The following is a 19,621-nucleotide window of genomic DNA, read 5'->3' on the forward strand; positions in this document are numbered from 1 at the left end:
GCCTATTGACGAGGCGTTTGGCTACCTTAAGAGAGTCATAGTTACTCCTGTCAGTTGCTCCCCGTTAAACCACAGTCACATCTACGATTTTCCTCTGCCGCTTTCACCAGCCGCGATACGCCATTATTTGTTGAAATTATGACTTTCACAGTACTCCTGCTAGGGGTTCCTCCAGTTTACCAATGTATTTCGCCTGTTGACGAAGAATTTGGCTACCTTAAGAGAGTCATAGTTACTCCTGTCAGTTGCTCCCCGTTAAACCACAGTCACATCTACCATTTTCCTCTGCCCCTTTCACCAGACGCGATACGCCATTATTTGTCGACATCATGACTTTCAAAGTACTCCTGCTAGGGGCTCCTCCAGTTTACCAATGTATTTCGCCTGTTGACGAACCATTTGGCTACCTTAAGAGAGTCATAGTTACTCCTGTCAGTTGCTCCCCGTTTTACCACAGTCACATTTTCAATCTTATTCTGGCCAGTTCACCTGAAGTGATACGCCATTATCGGTCAACCTAAAGAATTTCACAGTACTCTTGCCGGGAGCTCTCGAGTTTGCCGATGTATTTCGCCTTTGACGAGGCATATGGTTACCTTAAGAGAGTCATAGTTACCCCTTGCTGTTGCTCCCCATTTTACAACAGGCACATCTACAAGCTTACTCTGGCCAATTCTCCTGAAGCGATACGCTAATATCTATTGACATAAAGACTTTCACAGTACTCCTGCCGGGAGCTTTTCGACTTTGCCGATGTATTTCGCCTATTGACGAGGCGTTTGGCTACCTTAAGAGAGTCATAGTTACTCCTGTCAGTTGCTCCCCGTTAAACCACAGTCACATCTACGATTTTCCTCTGCCGCTTTCACCAGCCGCGATACGCCATTATTTGTTGAAATTATGACTTTCACAGTACTCCTTCTAGGGGTTCCTCCAGTTTACCAATGTATTTCGCCTGTTGACGAAGCATTTGGCTACCTTAAGAGAGTCATAGTTACTCCTGTTAGTTGCTCCCCGTTTTACCACAGTCACATTTTCAATCTTATTCTGGCCAGTTCACCTGATGCGATACGCCGTTATCAGTCAACCTAAAGAATATCACAGTACTCCTGCCGGAAGCTTCTCGAGTTCGCCGAAGTAATTCGCCAGTTGACGAAGCATTTGGATACCTTAAGAGAGTCATAGTTACTCCTTGCTGTTGCTTCCCATTTTACAACAGGCACATCTACAAGCTTACTCTGGCCAATTCTCCTGAAGCGATACGCTAATATCTGTTGACATAAAGTCTTTCACAGTACTCCTGCTGGGAGCTTCTCAACTTTGCCGATGTATTTCGTCTATTGACGAGGCATTTGGCTACCTTAAGAGAGTCATAGTTACTGCTGTCAGTTGCTCCCCGTTAAACCACAGTCACATCTACGATTTTCCTCTGCCGCTTTCACCAGCCGCGATACGCCATTATTTGTTGAAATTATGACTTTCACAGTACTCCTGCTATGGGTTCCTCCAGTTTACCAATGTATTTCGCCTGTTGACGAAGCATTTGGCTACCTTAAGAGAGTCATAGTTACTCCTGTCAGTTGCTCCCCGTTTTACCACAGTCACATTTTCAATCTTATTCTGGCCAGTTCACCTGATGCGATACGCCGTTATCAGTCAACCTAAGAAATATCACAGTACTCCTGCCGGAAGCTTCTCGAGTTTGCCGAAGTATTTCGCCTGTTGACGAAGCATTTGGATACCTTAAGAGAGTCATAGTTACTCCTTGCTGTTGCTCCCCATTTTACAACAGGCACATCTACAAGCTTACTCTGGCCAATTCTCCTGAAGCGATACGCTAATATCTGTTGACATAAAGACTTTCACAGTACTCCTGCTGGGAGCTTCTCAACTTTGCCGATGTATTTCGCCTATTGACGAGGCATTTGGCTACCTTAAGAGAGTCATAGTTACTCCTGTCAGTTGCTCCCCGTTAAACCACAGTCACATCTACGATTTTCCTCTGCCGCTTTCACCAGACGCGATACGCCATTATTTGTCGAAATTATGACTTTCACAGTACTCCTGCTAGGGGTTCCTCCAGTTTACCAATGTATTTCGCCTGTTGACGAACCATTTGGCTACCTTAAGAGAGTCATAGTTACTCCTGTCAGTTGCTCCCCGTTTTACCACAGTCACATTTTCAATCTTATTCTGGCCAGTTCACCTGAAGTGATACGCCATTATCGGTCAAAATAAAGAATTTCACAGTACTCTTGCCGGGAGCTCTCGAGTTTGCCGATGTATTTCGCCTGTTGACGAGGCATTTGGTTACCTTAAGAGAGTCATAGTTACCCCTTGCTGTTGCTCCCCATTTTACAACAGGCACATCTACAAGCTTACTCTGGCCAATTCTCCTGAAGCGATACGATAATATCTATTGACATAAAGACTTTCACAGTGCTCCTGCCGGGAGCTTTTCGACTTTGCCGATGTATTTCGCCTATTGACGAGGCGTTTGGCTACCTTAAGAGAGTCATAGTTACTCCTGCCAGTGTCTCTCCGTTAAACCACAGTCACATCTACCATTTTCCTCTGCCCCTTTCACCACACGCGATACGCCATTATTTGTCGGCATCATGACTTTCAAAGTACTCCTGCTAGGGGCTCCTCCAGTTTACCAATGTATTTCGCCTGTTGACGAGGCATTTGGCTACCTTAAGAGAGTCATACTTACTCCTGTCAGTTGCTCCCCGTTTTACCACAGTCACATTTTCAATCTTATTCTGGCCAGTTCACCCCAAGCGATACGCCACTTGACGAAGCATTTGGCTACCTTAAGAGAGTCATAGTTACTCCTGTCAGTTGCTCCCCGTTAAACCACAGTCACATCTACGATTTTCCTCTGCCGCTTTCACCAGCCGCGATACGCCATTATTTGTTGAAATTATGACTTTCACAGTACTCCTGCTAGGGGTTCCTCCAGTTTACCAATGTATTTCGCCTGTTGACGAAGAATTTGGCTACCTTAAGAGAGTCATAGTTACTCCTGTCAGTTGCTCCCCGTTAAACCACAGTCACATCTACCATTTTCCTCTGCCCCTTTCACCAGACGCGATACGCCATTATTTGTCGACATCATGACTTTCAAAGTACTCCTGCTAGGGGCTCCTCCAGTTTACCAATGTATTTCGCCTGTTGACGAACCATTTGGCTACCTTAAGAGAGTCATAGTTACTCCTGTCAGTTGCTCCCCGTTTTACCACAGTCACATTTTCAATCTTAATCTGGCCAGTTCACCTGAAGTGATACGCCATTATCGGTCAACCTAAAGAATTTCACAGTACTCTTGCCGGGAGCTCTCGAGTTTGCCGATGTATTTCGCCTGTTGACGAGGCATATGGTTACCTTAAGAGAGTCATAGTTACCCCTTGCTGTTGCTCCCCATTTTACAACAGGCACATCTACAAGCTTACTCTGGCCAATTCACCTGAAGCGATACGCTAATATCTATTGACATAAAGACTTTCACAGTACTCCTGCCGGGAGCTTTTCGACTTTGCCGATGTATTTAGCCTATTGACGAGGCGTTTGGCTACCTTAAGAGAGTCATAGTTACTCCTGTCAGTTGCTCCCCGTTAAACCACAGTCACATCTACGATTTTCCTCTGCCGCTTTCACCAGCCGCGATACGCCATTATTTGTTGAAATTATGACTTTCACAGTACTCCTTCTAGGGGTTCCTCCAGTTTACCAATGTATTTCGCCTGTTGACGAAGCATTTGGCTACCTTAAGAGAGTCATAGTTACTCCTGTCAGTTGCTCCCCGTTTTACCACAGTCACATTTTCAATCTTATTCTGGCCAGTTCACCTGATGCGATACGCCGTTATCAGTCAACCTAAAAAATATCACAGTACTCCTGCCGGAAGCTTCTCGAGTTCGCCGAAGTATTTCGCCAGTTGACGAAGCATTTGGATACCTTAAGAGAGTCATAGTTACTCCTTGCTGTTGCTTCCCATTTTACAACAGGCACATCTACAAGCTTACTCTGGCCAATTCTCCTGAAGCGATACGCTAATATCTGTTGACATAAAGTCTTTCACAGTACTCCTGCTGGGAGCTTCTCAACTTTGCCGATGTATTTCGCCTATTGACGAGGCATTTGGCTACCTTAAGAGAGTCATAGTTACTCCTGTCAGTTGCTCCCCGTTAAACCACAGTCACATCTACGATTTTCCTCTGCCGCTTTCACCAGCCGCGATACGCCATTATTTGTTGAAATTATGACTTTCACAGTACTCCTGCTATGGGTTCCTCCAGTTTACCAATGTATTTCGCCTGTTGACGAAGCATTTGGCTACCTTAAGAGAGTCATAGTTACTCCTGTCAGTAGCTCCCCGTTTTACCACAGTCACATTTTCAATCTTATTCTGGCCAGTTCACCTGATGCGATACGCCGTTATCAGTCAACCTAAGAAATGTCACAGTACTCCTGCCGGAAGCTTCTCGAGTTTGCCGAAGTATTTCGCCTGTTGACGAAGCATTTGGATACCTTAAGAGAGTCATAGTTACTCCTTGCTGTTGCTCCCCATTTTACAACAGGCACATCTACAAGCTTACTCTGGCCAATTCTCCTGAAGCGATACGCTAATATCTGTTGACATAAAGACTTTCACAGTACTCCTGCTGGGAGCTTCTCAACTTTGCCGATGTATTTCGCCTATTGACGAGGCATTTGGCTACCTTAAGAGAGTCATAGTTACTCCTGTCAGTTGCTCCCCGTTAAACCACAGTCACATCTACGATTTTCCTCTGCCGCTTTCACCAGACGCGATACGCCATAATTTGTCGAAATTATGACTTTCACAGTACTCCTGCTAGGGGTTCCTCCAGTTTACCAATGTGTTTCGCCTGTTGACGAACCATTTGGCTACCTTAAGAGAGTCATAGTTACTCCTGTCAGTTGCTCCCCGTTTTACCACAGTCACATTTTCAATCTTATTCTGGCCAGTTCACCTGAAGTGATACGCCATTATCGGTCAAAATAAAGAATTTCACAGTACTTTTGCCGGGAGCTCTCGAGTTTGCCGATGTATTTCGCCTGTTGACGAGGCATTTGGTTACCTTAAGAGAGTCATAGTTACCCCTTGCTGTTGCTCCCCATTTTACAACAGGCACATCTACAAGCTTACTCTGGCCAATTCTCCTGAAGCGATACGCTAATATCTATTGACATAAAGACTTTCACAGTGCTCCTGCCGGGAGCTTTTCGACTTTGCCGATGTATTTCGCCTATTGACGAGGCGTTTGGCTACCTTAAGAGAGTCATAGTTACTCCTGCCAGTGTCTCTCCGTTAAACCACAGTCACATCTACCATTTTCCTCTGCCCCTTTCACCACACGCGATACGCCATTATTTGTCGACATCATGACTTTCAAAGTACTCCTGCTAGGGGCTCCTCCAGTTTACCAATGTATTTCGGCTGTTGACGAGGCATTTGGCTACCTTAAGAGAGTCATACTTACTCCTGTCAGTTGCTCCCCGTTTTACCACAGTCACATTTTCAATCTTATTCTGGCCAGTTCACCCGAAGCGATACGCCACTTGACGAAGCATTTGGCTACCTTAAGAGAGTCATAGTTACTCCTGTCAGTTGCTCCCCGTTAAACCACAGTCACATCTACGATTTTCCTCTGCCGCTTTCACCAGCCGCGATACGCCATTATTTGTTGAAATTATGACTTTCACAGTACTCCTTCTAGGGGTTCCTCCAGTTTACCAATGTATTTCGCCTGTTGACGAAGCATTTGGCTACCTTAAGAGAGTCATAGTTACTCCTGTCAGTTGCTCCCCGTTTTACCACAGTCACATTTTCAATCTTATTCTGGCCAGTTCACCTGATGCGATACGCCGTTATCAGTCAACCTAAAAAATATCACAGTACTCCTGCCGGAAGCTTCTCGAGTTTGCCGAAGTATTTCGCCTGTTGACGAAGCATTTGGATACCTTAAGAGAGTCATAGTTACTCTTTGCTGTTGCTCCCCATTTTACAACAGGCACATCTACAAGCTTACTCTGGCCAATTCTCCTGAAGCGATACGCTATTATCTGTTGACATAAAGACTTTCACAGTACTCCTGCTGGGAGCTTCTCAACTTTGCCGATGTATTTCGCCTATTGACGAGGCATTTGGCTACCTTAAGAGAGTCATAGTTACTCCTGTCAGTTGCTCCCCGTTAAACCACAGTCACATCTACGATTTTCCTCTGCCGCTTTCACCAGACGCGATACGCCATTATTTGTCGAAATTATGACTTTCACAGTACTCCTGCTAGGGGTTCCTCGAGTTTACCAATGTATTTCGCCTGTTGACGAACCATTTGGCTACCTTAAGAGAGTCATAGTTACTCCTGTCAGTTGCTCCCCGTTTTACCACAGTCACATTTTCAATCTTATTCTGGCCAGTTCACCTGAAGTGATACGCCATTATCGGTCAACCTAAAGAATTTCACAGTACTCTTGCCGGGAGCTCTCGAGTTTGCCGATGTATTTCGCCTGTTGACGAGGCATATGGTTACCTTAAGAGAGTCATAGTTACCCCTTGCTGTTGCTCCCCATTTTACAACAGGCACATCTACAAGCTTACTCTGGCCAATTCTCCTGAAGCGATACGCTAATATCTATTGACATAAAGACTTTCACAGTACTCCTGCCGGGAGCTTTTCGACTTTGCCGATGTATTTCGCCAATTGACGAGGCGTTTGGCTACCTTAAGAGAGTCATAGTTACTCCTGTCAGTTGCTCCCCGTTAAACCACAGTCACATCTACGATTTTCCTCTGCCGCTTTCACCAGCCGCGATACGCCATTATTTGTTGAAATTATGACTTTCGCAGTACTCCTTCTAGGGGTTCCTCCAGTTTACCAATGTATTTCGCCTGTTGACGAAGCATTTGGCTACCTTAAGAGAGTCATAGTTACTCCTGTCAGTTGCTCCCCGTTTTACCACAGTCACATTTTCAATCTTATTCTGGCCAGTTCACCTGATGCGATACGCCGTTATCAGTCAACCTAAAAAATATCACATTACTCCTGCCGGAAGCTTCTCGAGTTCGCCGAAGTATTTCGCCAGTTGACGAAGCATTTGGATACCTTAAGAGAGTCATAGTTACTCCTTGCTGTTGCTTCCCATTTTACAACAGGCACATCTACAAGCTTACTCTGGCCAATTCTCCTGAAGCGATACGCTAATATCTGTTGACATAAAGTCTTTCACAGTACTCCTGCTGGGAGCTTCTCAACTTTGCCGATGTATTTCGCCTATTGACGAGGCATTTGGCTACCTTAAGAGAGTCATAGTTACTCCTGTCAGTTGCTCCCCGTTAAACCACAGTCACATCTACGATTTTCCTCTGCCGCTTTCACCAGCCGCGATACGCCATTATTTGTTGAAATTATGACTTTCACAGTACTCCTGCTATGGGTTCCTCCAGTTTACCAATGTATTTCGCCTGTTGACGAAGCATTTGGCTACCTTAAGAGAGTCATAGTTACTCCTGTCAGTTGCTCCCCGTTTTACCACAGTCACATTTTCAATCTTATTCTGGCCAGTTCACCTGATGCGATACGCCGTTATCAGTCAACCTAAGAAATATCACAGTACTCCTGCCGGAAGCTTCTCGAGTTTGCCGAAGTATTTCGCCTGTTGACGAAGCATTTGGATACCTTAAGAGAGTCATAGTTACTCATTGCTGTTGCTCCCCATTTTACAACAGGCACATCTACAAGCTTACTCTGGCCAATTCTCCTGAAGCGATACGCTAATATCTGTTGACATAAAGACTTTCACAGTACTCCTGCTGGGAGCTTCTCAACTTTGCCGATGTATTTCGCCTATTGACGAGGCATTTGGCTACCTTAAGAGAGTCATAGTTACTCCTGTCAGTTGCTCCCCGTTAAACCACAGTCACATCTACGATTTTCCTCTGCCGCTTTCACCAGACGCGATACGCCATTATTTGTCGAAATTATGACTTTCACAGTACTCCTGCTAGGGGTTCCTCCAGTTTACCAATGTATTTCGCCTGTTGACGAACCATTTGGCTTCCTTAAGAGAGTCATAGTTACTCCTGTCAGTTGCTCCCCGTTTTACCACAGCCACATTTTCAATCTTATTCTGGCTAGTTCACCTGAAGTGATACGCCATTATCGGTCAAAATAAAGAATTTCACAGTACTCTTGCCGGGAGCTCTCGAGTTTGCCGATGTATTTCGCCTGTTGACGAGGCATTTGGTTACCTTAAGAGAGTCATAGTTACCCCTTGCTGTTGCTCCCCATTTTACAACAGGCACATCTACAAGCTTACTCTGGCCAATTCTCCTGAAGCGATACGCTAATATCTATTGACATAAAGACTTTCACAGGGCTCCTGCTGGGAGCTTTTCGACTTTGCCGATGTATTTCGCCTATTGACGAGGCGTTTGGCTACCTTAAGAGAGTCATAGTTACTCCTGCCAGAGTCTCTCCGTTAAACCACAGTCACATCTACCATTTTCCTCTGCCCCTTTCACCACACGCGATACGCCATTATTTGTCGACATCATGACTTTCAAAGTACTCCTGCTAGGGGCTCCTCCAGTTTACCAATGTATTTCGCCTGTTGACGAGGCATTTGGCTACCTTAAGAGAGTCATACTTACTCCTGTCAGTTGCTCCCCGTTTTACCACAGTCACATTTTCAATCTTATTCTGGCCAGTTCACCCGAAGCGATACGCCACTTGACGAAGCATTTGGCTACCTTAAGAGAGTCATAGTTACTCCTGTCAGTTGCTCCCCGTTAAACCACAGTCACATCTACGATTTTCCTCTGCCGCTTTCACCAGCCGCGATACGCCATTATTTGTTGAAATTATGACTTTCACAGTACTCCTGCTAGGGGTTCCTCCAGTTTACCAATGTATTTCGCCTGTTGACGAAGCATTTGGCTACCTTAAGAGAGTCATAGTTACTCCTGTCAGTTGCTCCCCGTTAAACCACAGTCACATTTTCAATCTTATTCTGGCCAGTTCACCTGATGCGATACGCCGTTATCAGTCAACCTAAAAAATATCACATTACTCCTGCCGGAAGCTTCTCGAGTTCGCCGAAGTATTTCGCCAGTTGACGAAGCATTTGGATACCTTAAGAGGGTCATAGTTACTCCTTGCTGTTGCTTCCCATTTTACAACAGGCACATCTACAAGCTTACTCTGGCCAATTCTCCTGAAGCGATACGCTAATATCTGTTGACATAAAGTCTTTCACAGTACTCCTGCTGGGAGCTTCTCAACTTTGCCGATGTATTTCGCCTATTGACGAGGCATTTGGCTACCTTAAGAGAGTCATAGTTACTCCTGTCAGTTGCTCCCCGTTAAACCACAGTCACATCTACGATTTTCCTCTGCCGCTTTCACCAGCCGCGATACGCCATTATTTGTTGAAATTATGACTTTCACAGTACTCCTGCTATGGGTTCCTCCAGTTTACCAATGTATTTCGCCTGTTGACGAAGCATTTGGCTACCTTAAGAGAGTCATAGTTACTCCTGTCAGTTGCTCCCCGTTTTACCACAGTCACATTTTCAATCTTATTCTGGCCAGTTCACCTGATGCGATACGCCGTTATCAGTCAACCTAAGAAATATCACAGTACTCCTGCCGGAAGCTTCTCGAGTTTGCCGAAGTATTTCGCCTGTTGACGAAGCATTTGGATACCTTAAGAGAGTCATAGTTACTCCTTGCTGTTGCTCCCCATTTTACAACAGGCACATCTACAAGCTTACTCTGGCCAATTCTCCTGAAGCGATACGCTAATATCTGTTGACATAAAGACTTTCACAGTACTCCTGCTGGGAGCTTCTCAACTTTGCCGATGTATTTCGCCTATTGACGAGGCATTTGGCTACCTTAAGAGAGTCATAGTTACTCCTGTCAGTTGCTCCCCGTTAAACCACAGTCACATCTACGATTTTCCTCTGCCGCTTTCACCAGACGCGATACGCCATTATTTGTCGAAATTATGACTTTCACAGTACTCCTGCTAGGGGTTCCTCCAGTTTACCAATGTATTTCGCCTGTTGACGAACCATTTGGCTTCCTTAAGAGAGTCATAGTTACTCCTGTCAGTTGCTCGCCGTTTTACCACAGTCACATTTTCAATCTTATTCTGGCCAGTTCACCTGAAGTGATACGCCATTATCGGTCAAAATAAAGAATTTCACAGTACCCTTGCCGGGAGCTCTCGAGTTTGCCGATGTATTTCGCCTGTTGACGAGGCATTTGGTTACCTTAAGAGAGTCATAGTTACCCCTTGCTGTTGCTCCCCATTTTACAACAGGCACATCTACAAGCTTACTCTGGCCAATTCTCCTGAAGCGATACGCTAATATCTATTGACATAAAGACTTTCACAGCGCTCCTGCTGGGAGCTTTTCGACTTTGCCGATGTATTTCGCCTATTGACGAGGCGTTTGGCTACCTTAAGAGAGTCATAGTTACTCCTGCCAGTGTCTCTCCGTTAAACCACAGTCACATCTACCATTTTCCTCTGCCCCTTTCACCACACGCGATACGCCATTATTTGTCGACATCATGACTTTCAAAGTACTCCTGCTAGGGGCTCCTCCAGTTTACCAATGTATTTCGCCTGTTGACGAGGCATTTGGCTACCTTAAGAGAGTCATACTTACTCCTGTCAGTTGCTCCCCGTTTTACCACAGTCACATTTTCAATCTTATTCTGGCCAGTTCACCCGAAGCGATACGCCACTTGACGAAGCATTTGGCTACCTTAAGAGAGTCATAGTTACTCCTGTCAGTTGCTCCCCGTTAAACCACAGTCACATCTACGATTTTCCTCTGCCGCTTTCACCAGCCGCGATACGCCATTATTTGTTGAAATTATGACTTTCACAGTACTCCTGCTAGGGGTTCCTCCAGTTTACCAATGTATTTCGCCTGTTGACGAAGCATTTGGCTACCTTAAGAGAGTCATAGTTACTCCTGTCAGTTGCTCCCCGTTAAACCACAGTCACATCTACGATTTTCCTCTGCCGCTTTCACCAGCCGCGATACGCCATTATTTGTTGAAATTATGACTTTCACAGTACTCCTGCTAGGGGTTCCTCCAGTTTACCAATGTATTTCGCCTGTTGACGAAGCATTTGGCTACCTTAAGAGAGTCATAGTTACTCCTGTCAGTTGCTCCCCGTTTTACCACAGTCACATTTTCAATCTTATTCTGGCCAGTTCACCTGATGCGATACGCCGTTATCAGTCAACCTAAAAAATATCACAGTACTCCTGCCGGAAGCTTCTCGAGTTTGCCGAAGTATTTCGCCTGTTGACGAAGCATTTGGATACCTTAAGAGAGTCATAGTTACTCCTTGCTGTTGCTCCCCATTTTACAACAGGCACATCTACAAGCTTACTCTGGCCAATTCTCCTGAAGCGATACGCTAATATCTGTAGACATAAAGACTTTCACAGTACTCCTGCTGGGAGCTTCTCAACTTTGCCGATGTATTTCGCCTATTGACGAGGCGTTTGGCTACCTTAAGAGAGTCATAGTTACTCCTGCCAGTGACTCTCCGTTAAACCACAGTCACATCTACCATTTTCCTCTGCCCCTTTCACCAGACGCGATACGCCATTATTTGTCGACATCATGACTTTCAAAGTACTCCTGCTAGGGGCTCCTCCAGTTTACCAATGTATTTCGCCTGTTGACGAGGCATTTGGCTACCTTAAGAGAGTCATACTTACTCCTGTCAGTTGCTCCCCGTTTTACCACAGTCACATTTTCAATCTTATTCTGGCCAGTTCACCTGATGCGATACGCCGTTATCAGTCAACCTAAAAAATATCACAGTACTCCTGCCGGAAGCTTCTCGAGTTTGCCGAAGTATTTCGCCTGTTGACGAAGCATTTGGATACCTTAAGAGAGTCATAGTTACTCCTTGCTGTTGCTCCCCATTTTACAACAGGCACATCTACAAGCTTACTCTGGCCAATTCTCCTGAAGCGATACGCTAATATCTGTTGACATAAAGACTTTCACAGTACTCCTGCTGGGAGCTTCTCAACTTTGCCGATGTATTTCGCCTATTGACGAGGCATTTGGCTACCTTAAGAGAGTCATAGTTACTCCTGTCAGTTGCTCCCCGTTAAACCACAGTCACATCTACGATTTTCCTCTGCCGCTTTCACCAGATGCGATACGCCATTATTTGTCGAAATTATGACTTTCACAGTACTCCTGCTAGGGGTTCCTCCAGTTTACCAATGTATTTCGCCTGTTGACGAACCATTTGGCTACCTTAAGAGAGTCATAGTTACTCCTGTCAGTTGCTCCCCGTTTTACCACAGTCACATTTTCAATCTTATTCTGGCCAGTTCACCTGAAGTGATACGCCATTATCGGTCAACCTAAAGAATTTCACAGTACTCTTGCCGGGAGCTCTCGAGTTTGCCGATGTATTTCGCCTGTTGACGAGGCATATGGTTACCTTAAGAGAGTCATAGTTACCCCTTGCTGTTGCTCCCCATTTTACAACAGGCACATCTACAAGCTTACTCTGGCCAATTCTCCTGAAGCGATACGCTAATATCTATTGACATAAAGACTTTCACAGTACTCCTGCCGGGAGCTTTTCGACTTTGCCGATGTATTTCGCCTATTGACGAGGCGTTTGGCTACCTTAAGAGAGTCATAGTTACTCCTGTCAGTTGCTCCCCGTTAAACCACAGTCACATCTACGATTTTCCTCTGCCGCTTTCACCAGCCGCGATACGCCATTATTTGTTGAAATTATGACTTTCAGAGTACTCCTTCTAGGGGTTCCTCCAGTTTACCAATGTATTTCGCCTGTTGACGAAGCATTTGGCTACCTTAAGAGAGTCATAGTTACTCCTGTCAGTTGCTCCCCGTTTTACCACAGTCACATTTTCAATCTTATTCTGGCCAGTTCACCTGATGCGATACGCCGTTATCAGTCAACCTAAAAAATATCACAGTACTCCTGCCGGAAGCTTCTCGAGTTCGCCGAAGTATTTCGCCAGTTGACGAAGCATTTGGATACCTTAAGAGAGTCATAGTTACTCCTTGCTGTTGCTTCCCATTTTACAACAGGCACATCTACAAGCTTACTCTGGCCAATTCTCCTGACGCGATACGCTAATATCTGTTGACATAAAGTCTTTCACAGTACTCCTGCTGGGAGCTTCTCAACTTTGCCGATGTATTTCGCCTATTGACGAGGCATTTGGCTACCTTAAGAGAGTCATAGTTACTCCTGTCAGTTGCTCCCCGTTAAACCACAGTCACATCTACGATTTTCCTCTGCCTCTTTCACCAGCCGCGATACGCCATTATTTGTTGAAATTACGACTTTCACAGTACTCCTGCTATGGGTTCCTCCAGTTTACCAATGTATTTCGCCTGTTGACGAAGCATTTGGCTACCTTAAGAGAGTCATAGTTACTCCTGTCAGTTGCTCCCCGTTTTACCACAGTCACATTTTCAATCTTATTCTGGCCAGTTCACCTGATGCGATACGCCGTTATCAGTCAACCTAAGAAATATCACAGTACTCCTGCCGGAAGCTTCTCGAGTTTGCCGAAGTATTTCGCCTGTTGACGAAGCATTTGGATACCTTAAGAGAGTCATAGTTACTCCTTGCTGTTGCTCCCCATTTTACAACAGGCACATCTACAAGCTTACTCTGGCCAATTCTCCTGAAGCGATACGCTAATATCTGTTGACATAAAGACTTTCACAGTACTCCTGCTGGGAGCTTCTCAACTTTGCCGATGTATTTCGCCTATTGACGAGGCATTTGGCTACCTTAAGAGAGTCATAGTTACTCCTGTCAGTTGCTCCCCGTTAAACCACAGTCACATCTACGATTTTCCTCTGCCGCTTTCACCAGACGCGATACGCCATTATTTGTCGAAATTATGACTTTCACAGTACTCCTGCTAGGGGTTCCTCCTGTTTACCAATGTATTTCGCCTGTTGACGAACCATTTGGCTACCTTAAGAGAGTCGTAGTTACTCCTGTCAGTTGCTCCCCGTTTTACCACAGTCACATTTTCAATCTTATTCTGGCCAGTTCACCTGAAGTGATACGCCATTATCGGTCAAAATAAAGAATTTCACAGTACTCTTGCCGGGAGCTCTCGAGTTTGCCGATGTATTTCGCCTGTTGACGAGGCATTTGGTTACCTTAAGAGAGTCATAGTTACCCCTTGCTGTTGCTCCCCATTTTACAACAGGCACATCTACAAGCTTACTCTGGCTAATTCTCCTGAAGCGATACGCTAATATCTATTGACATAAAGACTTTCACAGTGCTCCTGCCGGGAGCTTTTCGACTTGGCCGATGTATTTCGCCTATTGACGAGGCGTTTGGCTACCTTAAGAGAGTCATAGTTACTCCTGCCAGTGTCTCTCCGTTAAACCACAGTCACATCTACCATTTTCCTCTGCCCCTTTCACCACACGCGATACGCCATTATTTGTCGACATCATGACTTTCAAAGTACTCCTGCTAGGGGCTCCTCCAGTTTACCAACGTATTTCGCCTGTTGACGAGGCATTTGGCTACCTTAAGAGAGTCATACTTACTCCTGTCAGTTGCTCCCCGTTTTACCACAGTCACATTTTCAATCTTATTCTGGCCAGTTCACCCGAAGCGATACGCCACTTGACGAAGCATTTGGCTACCTTAAGAGAGTCATAGTTACTCCTGTCAGTTGCTCCCCGTTAAACCACAGTCACATCTACGATTTTCCTCTGCCGCTTTCACCAGCCGCGATACGCCATTATTTGTTGAAATTATGACTTTCACAGTACTCCTTCTAGGGGTTCCTCCAGTTTACCAATGTATTTCGCCTGTTGACGAAGCATTTGGCTACCTTAAGAGAGTCATAGTTACTCCTGTCAGTTGCTCCCCGTTTTACCACAGTCACATTCTCAATCTTATTCTGGCCAGTTCACCTGATGCGATACGCCGTTATCAGTCAACCTAAAAAATATCACAGTACTCCTGCCGGAAGCTTCTCGAGTTTGCCGAAGTATTTCGCCTGTTGACGAAGCATTTGGATACCTTAAGAGAGTCATAGTTACTCCTTGCTGTTGCTTCCCATTTTACAACAGGCACATCTACAAGCTTACTCTGGCCAATTCTCCTGAAGCGATACGCTAATATCTGTTGACATAAAGACTTTCACAGTACTCCTGCTGGGAGCTTCTCAACTTTGCCGATGTATTTCGCCTATTGACGAGGCATTTGGCTACCTTAAGAGAGTCATAGTTACTCCTGTCAGTTGCTCCCCGTTAAACCACAGTCACATCTACGATTTTCCTCTGCCGCTTTCACCAGACGCGATACGCCATTATTTGTCGAAATTATGACTTTCACAGTACTCCTGCTAGGGGTTCCTCCAGTTTACCAATGTATTTCGCCTGTTGACGAACCATTTGGCTACCTTAAGAGAGTCATAGTTACTCCTGTCAGTTGCTCCCTGTTTTACCACAGTCACATTTTCAATCTTATTCTGGCCAGTTTACCTGAAGTGATACGCCATTATCGGTCAACCTAAAGAATTTCACAGTACTCTTGCCGGGAGCTCTCGAGTTTGCCGATGTATTTCGCCTGTTGACGAGGCATTTGGTTACCTTAAGAGAGTCATAGTTACCCCTTGCTGTTGCTCCCCATTTTACAACAGGCACATCTACAAGCTTACTCTGGCCAATTCTCCTGAAGCGATACGCTAATATCTATTGACATAAAGACTTTCACAGTACTCCTGCCGGGAGCTTTTCGACTTTGCCGATGTATTTCGCCTATTGACGATTCGTTTGGCTACCTTAAGAGAGTCATAGTTACTCCTGCCAGTGTCTCTCCGTTAAACCACAGTCACATCTACCATTTTCCTCTGCCCCTTTCACCAGACGCGATACGCCATTATTTGTCGACATCATGACTTTCAAAGTACTCCTGCTAGGGGCTCCTCCAGTTTACCAATGTATTTCGCCTGTTGACGAGGCATTTGGCTACCTTAAGAGAGTCATAGTTACTCCTGTCAGTTGCTCCCCGTTAAACCACAGTCACATCTACGATTTTCCTCTGCCGCTTTCACCAGCCGCGATACGCCATTATTTGTTGAAATTATGACTTTCACAGTACTCCTCCTAGGGGTTCCTCCAGTTTACCAATGTATTTCGCCTGTTGACGAGGCATTTGGCTACCTTAAGAGAGTCATAGTTACTCCTGTCAGTTGCTCCCCGTTTTACCACAGTCACAATTTCAATCTTATTCTGGCCACTTCACCTGATGCGATACGCCGTTATCAGTGAACCTAAAAAATATCACAGTACTCCTGCCGGAAGCTTCTCGAGTTTGCCGAAGTATTTCGCCTGTTGACGAAGCATTTGGATACCTTAAGAGAGTCATAGTTACTCCTTGCTGTTGCTCCCCATTTTACAACAGGCACATCTACAAGCTTACTCTGGCCAATTCTCCTGAAGCGATACGCTAATATCTGTTGACATAAAGACTTTCACAGTACTCCTGCTGGGAGCTTCTCAACTTTGCCGATGTATTTCGCCTATTGACGAGGCATTTGGCTACCTTAAGAGAGTCATAGTTACTCCTGTCAGTTGCTCCCCGTTAAACCACAGTCACATCTACGATTTTCCTCTGCCGCTTTCACCAGACGCGATACGCCATTATTTGTCGAAATTATGACTTTCACAGTACTCCTGCTAGGGGTTCCTCCAGTTTACCAATGTATTTCGCCTGTTGACGAACCATTTGGCTACCTTAAGAGAGTCATAGTTACTCCTGTCAGTTGCTCCCCGTTTTACCACAGTCACATCTTCAATCTTATTCTGGCCAGTTCACCTGAAGTGATACGCCATTATCGGTCAACCTAAAGAATTTCACAGTACTCTTGCCGGGAGCTCTCGAGTTTGCCGATGTATTTCGCCTGTTGACGAGGCATTTGGTTACCTTAAGAGAGTCATAGTTACCCCTTGCTGTTGCTCCCCATTTTACAACAGGCACATCTACAAGCTTACTCTGGCCAATTCTCCTGAAGCGATACGCTAATATCTATTGACATAAAGACTTTCACAGTACTCCTGCCGGGAGCTTTTCGACTTTGCCGATGTATTTCGCCTATTGACGAGGCGTTTGGCTACCTTAAGAGAGTCATAGTTACTCCTGTCAGTTGCTCCCTGTTTTACCACAGTCACATTTTCAATCTTATTCTGGCCAGTTTACCTGAAGTGATACGCCATTATCGGTCAACCTAAAGAATTTCACAGTACTCTTGCCGGGAGCTCTCGAGTTTGCCGATGTATTTCGCCTGTTGACGAGGCATTTGGTTACCTTAAGAGAGTCATAGTTACCCCTTGCTGTTGCTCCCCATTTTACAACAGGCACATCTACAAGCTTACTCTGGCCAATTCTCCTGAAGCGATACGCTAATATCTACTGACATAAAGACTTTCACAGTACTCCTGCCGGGAGCTTTTCGACTTTGCCGATGTATTTCGCCTATTGACGAGGCGTTTGGCTACCTTAAGAGAGTCATAGTTACTCCTGCCAGTGTCTCTCCGTTAAACCACAGTCACATCTACCATTTTCCTCTGCCCCTTTCACCAGACGCGATACGCCATTATTTGTCGACATCATGACTTTCAAAGTACTCCTGCTAGGGGCTCCTCCAGTTTACCAATGTATTTCGCCTGTTGACGAGGCATTTGGCTACCTTAAGAGAGTCATAGTTACTCCTGTCAGTTGCTCCCCGTTAAACCACAGTCACATCTACGATTTTCCTCTGCCGCTTTCACCAGCCGCGATACGCCATTATTTGTTGAAATTATGACTTTCACAGTACTCCTCCTAGGGGTTCCTCCAGTTTACCAATGTATTTCGCCTGTTGACGAGGCATTTGGCTACCTTAAGAGAGTCATAGTTACTCCTGTCAGTTGCTCCCCGTTTTACCACAGTCACAATTTCAATCTTATTCTGGCCACTTCACCTGATGCGATACGCCGTTATCAGTGAACCTAAAAAATATCACAGTACTCCTGCCGGAAGCTTCTCGAGTTTGCCGAAGTATTTCGCCTGTTGACGAAGCATTTGGATACCTTAAGAGAGTCATAGTTACTCCTTGCTGTTGCTCCCCATTTTACAACAGGCACATCTACAAGCTTACTCTGGCCAATTCTCCTGAAGCGATACGCTAATATCTGTTGACATAAAGACTTTCACAGTACTCCTGCTGGGAGCTTCTCAACTTTGCCGATGTATTTCGCCTATTGACGAGGCATTTGGCTACCTTAAGAGAGTCATAGTTACTCCTGTCAGTTGCTCCCCGTTAAACCACAGTCACATCTACGATTTTCCTCTGCCGCTTTCACCAGACGCGATACGCCATTATTTGTCGAAATTATGACTTTCACAGTACTCCTGCTAGGGGTTCCTCCAGTTTACCAATGTATTTCGCCTGTTGACGAACCATTTGGCTACCTTAAGAGAGTCATAGTTACTCCTGTCAGTTGCTCCCCGTTTTACCACAGTCACATTTTCAATCTTATTCTGGCCAGTTCACCTGAAGTGATACGCCATTATCGGTCAACCTAAAGAATTTCACAGTACTCTAGCCGGGAGCTCTCGAGTTTGCCGATGTATTTCGCCTGTTGACGAGGCATTTGGTTACCTTAAGAGAGTCATAGTTACCCCTTGCTGTTGCTCCCCATTTTACAACAGGCACATCTACAAGCTTACTCTGGCCAATTCTCCTGAAGCGATACGCTAATATCTATTGACATAAAGACTTTCACAGTACTCCTGCCGGGAGCTTTTCGACTTTGCCGATGTATTTCGCCTATTGACGAGGCGTTTGGCTACCTTAAGAGAGTCATAGTTACTCCTGCCAGTGTCACTCCGTTAAACCACAGTCACATCTACCATTTTCCTCTGCCCCTTTCACCAGACGCGATACGCCATTATTTGTCGACATCATGACTTTCAAAGTACTCCTGCTAGGGGCTCCTCCAGTTTACCAATGTATTTCGCCTGTTGACGAGGCATTTGGCTACCTTAAGAGAGTCATAGTTACTCCTGTCAGTTGCTCCCCGTTAAACCACAGTCACATCTACGATTTTCCTCTGCCGCTTTCACCAGCCGCGATACGCCATTATTTGTTGAAATTATGACTTTCACAGTACTCCTCCTAGGGGTTCCTCCAGTTTACCAATGTATTTCGCCTGTTGACGAAGCATTTGGCTACCTTAAGAGAGTCATAGTTACTCCCGTCAGTTGCTCCCCGTTTTACCACAGTCACAATTTCAATCTTATTCTGGCCAGTTCACCTGAAGTGATACGCCACTATCGGTCAACCTAAAGAATTTCACAGTACTCTTGCCGGGAGCTCTCGAGTTTGCCGAAGTATTTCGCCTGTTGACGACGCATTTGGATACCTTAAGAGAGTCATAGTTACTCCTTGCTGTTGCTCCCCATTTTACAACAGGCACATCTACAAGCTTACTCTGGCCAATTCTCCTGAAGCGATACGCTAATATCTGTT

The sequence above is a fragment of the Schistocerca americana genome, chromosome X (assembly GCF_021461395.2).
Source record: "Schistocerca americana isolate TAMUIC-IGC-003095 chromosome X, iqSchAmer2.1, whole genome shotgun sequence".
NCBI lineage: Eukaryota > Metazoa > Arthropoda > Insecta > Orthoptera > Acrididae > Schistocerca > Schistocerca americana.